Source organism: Poecilia latipinna, unplaced genomic scaffold, assembly GCF_001443285.1.
Source record: "Poecilia latipinna isolate Pla-1442-1.1 unplaced genomic scaffold, P_latipinna-1.0 Scaffold604, whole genome shotgun sequence".
NCBI classification, from domain to species: domain Eukaryota; kingdom Metazoa; phylum Chordata; class Actinopteri; order Cyprinodontiformes; family Poeciliidae; genus Poecilia; species Poecilia latipinna.
The window spans coordinates 211,014-222,460 of NW_015113220.1; the positions used below are offsets into that span (position 1 = coordinate 211,014).

Below are 11,447 nucleotides of genomic sequence, written 5' to 3' on the forward strand. Positions count from 1 at the left end.
TAAAAATTGCAAATGTGCAATTTCCCATTGCACATTTGCAATGGGAAATCATTACTACACATCAACCTACACACATCATCACAAAGGTGAAAACACTGTGGGGGTGCTTGGAAAAATTCTCATTGCAAAGATATGCAAATCTAGCAGTAACACACTCAAGTAGACTGACAGCAGCAATATTCTCTATGACTTAAATTTAAAAATCAGGTTATTTTCCATCTAACGCACAAACATGCATTACTTTTTAATAGTTTGTCACATTTGATCCAGATACAACACATTCAAGACTGTGGAAGTGAAAGTGACAAATAGTGAAAAGGTTTAAGGCACGGTATAGTACAAATGTTAGAGTGACTTAGGTTGTAATCATGCAGCTCAACTTCTCAAGCTGAGAACTCTGTTGTTTCAAACAAGTATTTTTTATGGATATCTCTCATGTGTCAAGTACTCTTGGTGGGCAATATTTTTTGAATTAGTGTTTGAGTTAGAGTTTTTGTTAAGAACAAAGTACAACTATCTGAAATCCATGTGTCAAATAAGTTGCTGTAAATTGTTGCTTGTTTTTCTGTCTTTGCTGTCTGAATGCATTTAAAATGGCTTCAGAAAATCTCAACATTCCAGCTCAAGGTTTTGAAAAAGTTACCCATCAGCTGACCTTAGGATAAAATTAAAATGAGATGAATGCTGGTGATAAAACTTCCTTAGAAAAACCAGTTTTTATCCCTCCAGCCGATAACCAAACTCTTCCTCTAGCTTATCTTCTGCTTGCACATTCTGGAACTGCAAGCAGCTCAACCTAATTTTCAGATGGTGAACGTTCTCCTTCTTCAGCACAACTTTGGAAACTGGGGTGGGGGGGGGGGAAGGAAAACAATTTCTTCATCTCGCGATAGCAGCTCGCTGAAGCAGCCGCCATATTCTGTGACAGTATTTTGATTCGTATCTGCTGGAAGTGAGGAAAAAGAAAAGTGAAGGGCTGCAGAGGGGAGGGGGGGCGAAGACGAGGAGCTGTCAAAAAGTTCTCTCGGAGTCTCTGTCAAACAGCAGAGGGCTGTGGCTCGGTTTGCCTCCGCTTCTTGCTTTTCCGAGGACACAGGCCCGGGGCCTCGGTGTTGTTAGCTCTTCTCCCAGTGAGCGCCCGGACCCCTTACGGCTTCTCCTCTCCCAGCTCCGCGGCCCTTCGGAGGTCCGGCGGCGGTCTCGGGTGTTGAAGGCGTCCCGGGGAGCGGCGGCAGCGGTGGAGACTGGAAGGTAAGTTCCATTTAATTAACGAGACTTTTCCATTTAGCGACAACCAGCAGGGAAGGATTTAGTCTAGTTTTTCTGGAGCAGAAAAACAAATTGAGCGTCTTCCACGGCAAGTGTTGTTACGTACGAGTCACACTGCCAGAGAAGAAAAGTTTGATGTGTGGAAAAACTTTTTGTCTCCAGCAAGCAGCTAGCAAAGTCAGCTAAGCTTAAGGGTTTATAGACCGTCGCCTTCCTGGCCGAGTGAAGAAAAAATTAAAAACTTTCGAAGCATTTTCTGAAAGTTTAACGTATGTGTTAATGGCTAAATGTGGTAATTATTAGCCGCCTCCTTAGAGTTTTACACTGCCAGGCGCTACATGTTTTGTAGCTCATGTTAGCCCAGGCTACTTTTTCCATTGAGCTCTCTGTTGAAACCTCGCAAAAATTAGTCAAGATGGAAAGGTTCAATCATTAAACTGTAAACTGACTAAGCTCCTTCACCCGGGTTGGTTCATTTCAAATCAACAAGTTTTTCTCCTATCTAATAAACCGAAGTTATTTTGAATAATGAGATAAATACAGTTTAGTGTCTCCACAGATTATTTTTCCTTTTTGCTGATAGATACGGTTCAGGTCTGGGACATTGATTTCGGAAGTATTTTGATTTATCGAAACCTTTGTTTTTCTGTGATGGAATGATAATGCAACAAATAATTTAGTGCACAGGGTTATATTTTAGTAGCAATGTTTTGACATGGATATTTTTGTGTTCTTGAGTGCTAATAATTAAAATTATAATTTTCACAGCACAACATGTAAGCTTTGAGAATATTTTAGTACTGTAGTTTGTTTGCCTAAACTGTCCCTACTAAAACAGTTTTTTTTATAACGAATTAATATCTAGTTTTCCATTTTCATTATTCCATTAACGTTACAGTAAACTAGTACAACTGGCAGTGAAACAACCCCACAGCATGCTGCCTTTACCGCCATATTGCATACAATGTACTTGACTTACACACACACACACACACACACAGAATTTATCAGCATGGCATCAGTGAAGGAGAACCGTCTGTCTCCAGAAGCATCCTCCCAGTTCTTGATCGTGTAAAACTTGTTTTACAACAGATAGTAACATGAGCGCATCCAGTCCATGGCAGATTTGAGCTTTACTGCCTCCTGGGTTGTTATGGAACATTTTAATTTGTTTTCTTCCCCAGCAGGACATTTAGAGTCTTCTCCCAGACTTTTTATTTGTGAAGTTGCACCCAGTTGCAGTCGTTTAAGCTGGTCTTGGAATATGGAGGTGTTTAGAAATGGCTCAAAAAGCGCTCAGTTTTCACTGAGCGTTTACTGTGCAAACCGATTTTTATTCAAAGAGGAGAGAAGTTTGCATTTCCCAAGATCGTTCAATTTAAAAGATAACCTGGAACCTTTAGCATCTCTTTAAATCTTAAGTGATTTTGACTCATTAGGGGTTAGCAAAACCCAACGACAAATTAAAAATGGGTCATACAATTTTTGTTCTAAAAAAAAAAAAAGTGATGTTAAGGCAAAGCGGGGTTCAAATAATCTATAAAGGCCTTAAGAGAACACTGTACTGCCACTCTTTAATCTTCTGACTTCTAGGTTACATGGCGTTTTCAGAAGTCGTTTGTGTTGCACAACTTTGGCCCAGTAATGAAATATTCAGAGACAGTTTAGAACGAAAGTCCTCCTGGTTGTCCAGGTGACTGTATTTAAACTGATGCAGGATGAGTTGGTCTCAACCTTTTGCAAGCCGCTGATACGAATGCTCAGTTGGTGCGCTTTGTTAGAATGATGTGTTTGGCCTGAGATAACCCTACAGGAGAATGTTGACTTCCTTGTCATATATTATTTCTGTGCATGTGCAGCCTCTAAAAACGTCCGGCTAGATGGTGGGCTACAGAGTTCTTGCCACCTTTGAAAACCAAAGGGACGTTTTTCATCATCCCTTTGCAGCTAAATAAACTGTCTTTGGATCTGCTGATGTTACCTAACCATTTGAAAAAAGGCAACTTGTACTGTAATTTTTTTATGACTATCTACAGTAGGAAAAATTTCATTTTTAGCATTTTATTTTTGTTTTTAGGTTTTAAGATAAAGAAAACTGTAAAAACTTTGCAAAAGAAGGAAATATTCTTCTGTGGGATATGGTTGAAATTATGTAAAAGGAAAAAAAGAAAGTCCACCAGATGATGAGAAAAATAAATGTAAAATTCAAAACAATTGTAACGTAAAGAACTGCTAAAACTTGCATTTACATTTGTTGGTTCTTACCTGCTTAGATTCAAAGTTATTTTTACCCTACTTTATCTATTTATTTATTTTACAAATTACAAATATCTTTAAAAAACTGTCTCTTATTTCAATCATTCCTTTTGTGACTTGACCTGAATTTAAAGTGGAAATAAATGGCTGTAAAACAGGCTTGTGAATAAAATGATGGTTGGCCTGACATCACTCTGAACTAGGGGAACCCAAGGAGAGCTTTAGTGGAAAACAAAACCAGATTTTCTGAAAACTGAACTTTCAAAACAGAAAATTTGATTAACTGATGAAATTGATTGATCATCCACCTGTAGTTGCAACCAAACATACAATATTTACTGTCATAATTTGTTTGAAAATATACAAAAATAATTTTTTGTGCGTTATATAGCTGTTGTTGAATGATTGTAGCTGTGATTGCATTTAAAATGATTCCACTTTGTTTTATTTTTGAGCCGGTTAAGAAACTTACTGAACTTTCTGACATAATGATGTTATCATGACATCTTCAGACTTGGTGCAACTATATCTCACTCTGAACTAAATCAGGGTTTCTCCTGTGCAGAGGTTGACTGACCTTTTACTTTTACTACTTTGACTAGATTCAGAGTCACTTCTTTTTTTTTTTTCCTTGCAGAACTCTGAATGCCTCCAGTTCAAACCTGCTGTTAACAGCTAAACTGTGAGAGTATATGTCATTCATTAGCAGTTTGTGCCTGCCTTGACTTGCAGTCAACACTGCACTTCCTGACCAGAGAACTGCCATGGCCAACTGTTTATAGGTGCAGACCCCTAACTGAAACCATGTGTGCCTGTAGCTGGGCAAACGTGTTGCCAGGAGACCTCGCTGATTTGCCACTCTGCAGAGACCCAGCAGTAGCTGCTCACAGCGTTCGTGGTAAGTGCCAAGTCAGGATTTTTGTGCAGCACGAGGGGCTAATTGCCCTGTTTGGATGTCGGGAGGTATCTGCAGAAGGCCTGAATGAACACGTAAAAGAAATGTGCGGATCAGTAAAATAGGAGCGTCCTGCGTTTGCGCGGTGCTTGTTGACGCGGGTATGAATGCTTGTGTGCAGTAAACAAGTGCTGAACTAGGACTTGTTCTTGAGTGCAAACCAAGTTTGTGGCTTTCTGTTGCGCCAACACTCAGGAAAATAGGTTTTGTTAGAGGGAAGAGACGTTTATCACTTCTAGTTTGCACAAATCTCCATGAAAACAAATGAATGGCAAATTTGCAGTTTCATCTATTTCTCTATTCGCCTCTTTTAAACAGGGAGGACGGTTATGTCCTTGGACTGAGTAGAAACATGGAGTGGAGGAAGAACTCGTTCCGATCCACAATGTCAGTTTAACCTTGGGAAATGATTTCTCTGTTCCCGACTCATTTCAGTTTCTTTTTAAGGCTGCAGATACTGGTTTAGTGTATTTCCAGCTAAGGCCCGTCACCTGACCCCTCAGACTGCTCCATGCTCGCGCTCTCTGTCAGATAAGTAAGTACACAGGTTGCATTTCCCACTGAGTGTCTCTTTTGGTAGAGTTGTGGAGCTAGCTCCTAGTCCAGTAGGCAGAAGGAAGGATCCATCATGTTCATTCCAGCAGATTCAGGAAGAGGGCCCGGGTGTTGGGAACCCTCCCCCCTCCTGACTGTGTGGCTGTCAGGAACAGAGGCTCCTGCTGGAGCCCCCTCCCCCTGTCCACTTCTTCTCTTTAAAAGGAGGCTTCCATTACATGCTGCTCATGCTTCTGGTTGGTCCTAGGGTGAAAACGCATTGGCTGGTGCAGACACTGTAGGACTCTGTGATGTGTATGATGTATGTGCAGTGTTCATTTCACAGTTAATGTAGGGCCAAATAAATCTAAGCGTTATGGAAACTTTTCAGAAAGACAAATCTTTAAGAACGTACACCCTCTGGCCACTTAAAGCTGCTCTATGAAAGTTTTATATATATATATATAGATATAGATATAGATATACACAAAAAATGTTTTTTACACATTTGTTAAAATGATCACCATGTCGTGGCAGTATGAGACAGATCATCTGTGAAAAGATCAATCTCCTCCGTCTTCTCCCTGAGATACCATTACTATCTGAAGAAATGCATCACTCCCAGTCGGAAACGAGCGATCAGAGCCAGGAGGAGGGTCTTAGTGCTGTCAAACATCCTCATGCACTCACTGCTCAATGTGCTAATGGTGGAGAAACAACTTACAGGAAAAACGTTTATCCACTGTCATTGGTGGTTATGCTAACTAGCCTGAGCATTCAAAACAGTATCTGCTAGCTGCAGCATAGCAGAGAGCAAGAGTTAAGGGAAGGGCGAGCAATGCCACACGGTGGATGAATGACAGCCCAAAGACCTGCCTCCTGGCTCTGATTGGTTGTTCCTAGATGGTACCAGGAAAAGGCAGAGGAGCGGGATTTTTTTATTTTTTTATTTTTTTTAGTTTATCTGTCTCACCATCCTGTCACTATGGAACTTTTATAAGTATTTTATTTGTTTATATTTTTACATATTTCTTTAAGTATGCATAACTGTTGTAAAAGATTATTCTAGTAATTGAGTAATCTATTGATTATTCTGATGACTAATTGAGTAATTGAATAAAAAAATATGGATAAAATAAAATATTGGTAAACTCTGACATAACAGTATTAACATTGGATATCAATATCGGCTCAAACTTTCATGTCTGTACATCCCAAGCAATTATTTTTCCGTATCTTATAAAATTAAGCTTTACCAATAATCAGGTCATTTTTTAAAGTCAACCTGAACAATAGTTACACAAAAATCTGAAATTGTATTCAGTTTATTAATAAACATAATGAGGAAGCAGACTGACATTGGGGAAAAAACATTCCTGTGTTTACATATTAACCCTCAGAAGAACTCTTACTTTTTTGTGTGTAGTCTGGTAGAACCTCATGTTCCTGCTCTACAATGTGCTAATCGTGGAGAAACAACTTACTGTTCCAGGAGAACTGTTTACCCGTCGTCATCGGTGGCCATGCTAACTAGCCTCAGCATTTATGACAAGCTCCTCTTTGGTGAACCAGCTGTAACAGAGAGCAGTGGGGAGGATGAGAGCAGTGCATACATGAGCTTGGTTGACAATGCTGAGACCCTCCTCGTGGTTCTGATTGGTTGAGTGATTAAGTGCAGATGGCAGAAAAAGGAGCTCTTTATTTCAAACAGATTATCTGTTTCATATTATAGTCATGATATAGTGATAACTTTAAGCTATATTTAAAGAAAAATAATTAAAAATAACAATAATAATAATAAAAGTTACCTACTGCAGCTTTAATTAGGTACATGACCCCCTTCTGCCTTCACAACTGGCTTAATCCTTTGTGGCTAAGATTCCACAAGGTGCTGGAAACATTCCTCAGAGGTTTTGCTCTTTGTTGATGCATCACACAGTTGCTGCAGATTTGTCAGCTGCTAATCCGAATGGAAACCTCCAGCTGCGCCACATCCCGATGCTGCACTATTGGATTGAAATCTGTTGTCTGTGGACACCACTGCAGTTAAGTGAAGTCACTGTCATGTTCCAAAAAGCAGCTGAAGATGATATGTTCTATGTGACATGGTGGATTAGCCTGCTGGATGTAGTCCTTAGAGGTTTGTACCACTTGGCGTCATAAGGTCAAAGGCCTGGTTAGCAATAATACTTTTCATTACGTTTCATAATACGTTTCATTAAAAGAATGGTAAATTGTGTCCATCACAAGACCTCTGTTGCCTTTCTTTTACTCTGAAGCAGTCTGCCATTTTATCCATTTTCTGTAAACCCAAACAATGGTTGTGAGGAGGAGGAGTATTTAAAGAGAACATTTCAGGGCATTAAATTACAAAGTCAAATTTCCTTGAAGTTATATTTGATATATACAGTTTCTTGATTGTGCTATAAAATGGCTCAATGTGACTGGAAAATACATAATACTGCCTCTATAACAAAATTATTGTTAGCTGCAGCCATTATTAAAAGTCACTTTAGTACCTTTTCTTCCCCATTTTGATGCTTGCTTTGACCTTGGGTAGGTCACGTCTAAATATGTAAATGCACTTAGTTTCCAGTGTGTGATTTGCTGAGGTGTGTTAACAATTGAACAGGTGTGTCTCAGAGAACATTTATGGCCCCCATCGTAGTGGAATATATCATTGTGTCTGCCAGGGGCCATTATGAAATTATTCCCAACAATTTATCACGTTGACCTCATTTCTGTTAGACTGGGTCTGTAGTGTAGTGAATCAGCTCTGCATTGTAACATGATGTTTACGATGTCATTTTTCAATCCATAAAATATGTGCAAGCTAAAACATTTACTGCGATGGAGGACTTGAAGTAAGTTGATTCAATCTTTGACACTAAAAAATAAGCATGGTTGATAGAATTGTTGCCCCTTTAAGAGAAAATATGTTTCAATAACTTTGATTTAAAATGAAAAGTAATATTTATTCCTGCTATTAGGAAAAAAATGGAAAAAGATTAACGTATTGATTATTGAGCTGCATGATGAAGTAGTTTGAAGCTCCGTTGCCTTGCAGCAGGAAGGTTCTGGGTTCGAATCCTGGCATGGAGTCTTTCTCCATGCAGTTTGCATGTTCTCTGGGTACTCCTGCTTCCTCCCACAGTCCAGAAACATGACTGTTAGCTTAACTGGGCTCTATAAATCATGTGTGTGTGTGTGTGTGTGTGTGTATGTGTATGTGTGTGGGGGGGTTATTTGATCTGTGTGTGTGTGTGTGCTGGATTGGTGACCTGTACAGGGTGGATCTTGCCTTTCGAAACATTTCCTTTGACAACACAAACTTAAATGAAAATATAGGATATAGACACACTAAATTGTTTAAGTAAATGTGCTAACTGTACAAGACATTATAGCTTTTCGCTGTCCTAGTCTTTATATAGAAACACTAAGAGCTCATATTATTTGGGTAACTACATAAATGTCTCTGTAGAAATGATCTGCTGTGATCATTCTTTATGTTGCACTTTAACAATATAGACCAATTCCCACTGTACCATCTGTAAATCAGACGTTTGTTTAGCATACACAGTGAGCAGCCAAGTTCTGCTTGTCACTGGACTAACTGCTTAAATGTTAAAGAAGCAGTTTAGATAAGGACATGAGGATGCATTCAGATTAGGTAATGGTTGACAAAAACTATAAGTGTTTGATAAATGTGTAAGATTATGTTGTGGCGTGTTGTAAAAGTCAGCAGTCATATTGCTGTTGTGAAGGGAGCTTTCCACTCCTGCAGAGTATGTTTCCATCTGATCTGGAAAATAAAGATAAGTGCCACTCTTAGTTTCCATTTATGTTGCCTACCGCATTATTGTTTCTGTCTGGCACTTCATAATTTTGACTGCCATTTATGGAATTTTACATATTTTGCATATGTTTGAGTCTTTTGACTCTTTTTCAAAGGCTCTTAATTCGACTGATGTCATAAATCAGCATTCCCCAGCTTTGGGCTGCAAAGCGTAGAGGTTGTTAAAATATTTAGCACATGTATTATAAAAAAAAAATCACTGGATTTATAATTTTATTAGATCAAACTCTTTGGTCCTTGTGTGTCTGCAGGAATCAATATGCTCTATCTAGATTGATCACTAGTTAAAGACTAATTGAATATGTTCTATTACTGTGAGCTCTGACATTTTGTTGGCAAGTGATTGGTAAAACCGTTGATGCTGATGAATTTATGAATTAAACTATCAAAATAAATCACTAATATTCTGCCTTCTTTCTGAGCCAACTGCGGCGGATGTGAGCTGTGTTATTTCTCTGAGAAGTGAGCAGCATAACGAACATGCTAAGATGCTGGCTAGCTAATTTTCTCTGTCTTCTCATTTTCTGTCCCTAATGTCCTTTTCACAGAGAGAGGACCTTTGTGTCTCTTGCTGCAGCATCATTCTATACGTCAGCTGAATCGGGGTGCACGTGTGGACTAAGTTATCTTTCATCTCGTTTCAAAAAGGATTGGGACCTCTGACAGCATCTATTTTTAAAGCAGAATTCAAACTCAACCACTGGGCTTTTTAAGTGGCCCTGCCTGCTGTAGGCCCTTGGTAAATTATATCCTAAACACTCTGAGTCTCTCTACAGATTTCATTGGATATGCGATACTTTCAACATACATTAATTTGACAGACATTGGCCGTTCTGATGAAAGATCCATATTCATTTCCACTGTGTTCATTCTGTTTCCTACAGTGACTTTAGGATACTAGAGGAGTTGTAGTTTACCTTCTCCTTCTTTTACTTTCCTTTTTGAAGTGAATTGATAAAGGCAGCAATAACCACATCCTAAAGTCAGGGTGTGCATGCTACTCTTCCCCCATACTGCTTCACTTGACCTGAGTTTTGGGTTTAGCTTGTATGCCTTCCTATTCTTCTGCAGTGTCTTGACTTCTCTAAAATGGCACAACGTCTCAAACAAGTTACCCACACTTTGACTCCAGTTGGTCAGGTCTAATTCAATTTGCGTGGGCAATTTATGCAAAGAACCATTAAACTAAAACAGGCTGTTCATCAGGTAATCAAAAGTCATTCATCATTGAAAAGCCCAGATCTTTGCAAAAATGGGGATTTAGTGTCATTTTCTGTCAGCTATCCACACCTCTGTGACCTCCTGATGCAAAGGAAAAAAGCTATCGCTCTTTGAATGTGATCCAATTGTTGAACTGCATAAGCAAGGCCTCTTGCAGCCTACCACTGCTGCTGAGGTTGGACGCAGAAAGACAACTTCTTAAAAGATCATGAAAGGTTAGGGAACAAAACAGTCAAGCGGTAGACCCCAAGTTTGTTTGACAGATAACCAAGGTTTGTCTGTCAAACACAGGTAGCAATAACCACATCCTAAAGCAGGGGTGTCAAACTCCAGTCCTCAAGGGCCTCTGTCCTGCAACTTTTAGATGTGCCTCTGCTGCACCACACCTGAAAATAATAATTAGGTCATTAGCAAGGCTCAGGAGAACCGATCTACATAGGGAGAAGGTAATTAAGCCATTTCATTCCACTGTTTTTTACCTGTGGCACATCTAAACACTGCAGGACAGCGGCCCTTGAGGACTGGAGTTTGACACCCCTGTCTAAAGTCAGGCTGTCGGGCTGTGCTTGACTTTAGTGTGTGACCTGATCAAACCATGGTTTGACAGACAAATCTTGGTTGTCTGTCAAGACACGGGACGATCCCCAGCAAAAATGAAGAGAAGATTGTGCCAACTGCAGTCCCATAACCCTCATGACAGAAGGCCATTGTTTGTGTGGTAATGACTGGGTTTTTTCAACAGGACTTCTTCCAAAGAAATACCGTTCCCTGATCTAAATCCAATTGAGAATATTTGGGGTTGGACGGTAAGGGAAGATTACAGAAATGGACCCCACTTCTAGGCAGTGCACGTTCCTCGTAAAGCAATCTACACCAATGTGATCAACATTCCCTGTAACCTCCTGAAAATACAAGCGTCAAACATTCCCAAACAAAGGTGATTAGGGCAGGGCATTAAATAAAAAAACAATATATATCGCTGTAGATCAGTATCAATATGTCCAATAAAATTTTCAATGATTTCACTGAAATCCGATCCAGAACTGCACAGCATTCTGGGGGATGTAGGCAGGGGAAATGTTCTACCCACTCAACCCCTCACAGCCTGCTAAGCAAGCTTGGTGGCATCAGCTGACTCACTCACTCTTTGGTTACCTAGTAACAACCTGCTAAGTAACATGTTTCATGTTTTGCCTCTGTGTCTCTAACTGCTTAAAAATAAAAAAATAAGTACATGAAGTGAGAGAGTGAGCACAACAGCTCAAGAGGAAACTGGGTAAAACAGGAAAGGTCATGTCACCAGTTTAGCAGTATTTCAGATATTTAAAGCAAAAAACCAATCAATAATTATCAATA

General features: G+C 39.5%; 1 protein-coding gene across 4 annotated transcripts in view; it reads left to right on the plus strand.

Moving 5' to 3' along the window:
- Positions 1–853: 853 nt before the first annotated feature.
- The window catches only part of tab2 (TGF-beta activated kinase 1 (MAP3K7) binding protein 2), a 66,278-nt gene continuing 55,684 nt past the window's right edge, over positions 854–11,447 (plus strand). For 2 of the 4 annotated variants that reach the window (XM_015042853.1, XM_015042854.1), the window contains exon 1: positions 854–1,251. The gene's annotated coding sequence lies outside the window, so the exon portion shown is untranslated. The remainder of the gene's footprint in view (positions 1,252–11,447) is intronic. The other 2 variants (XR_001426262.1, XM_015042852.1) reach the window with 1 other exon arrangement.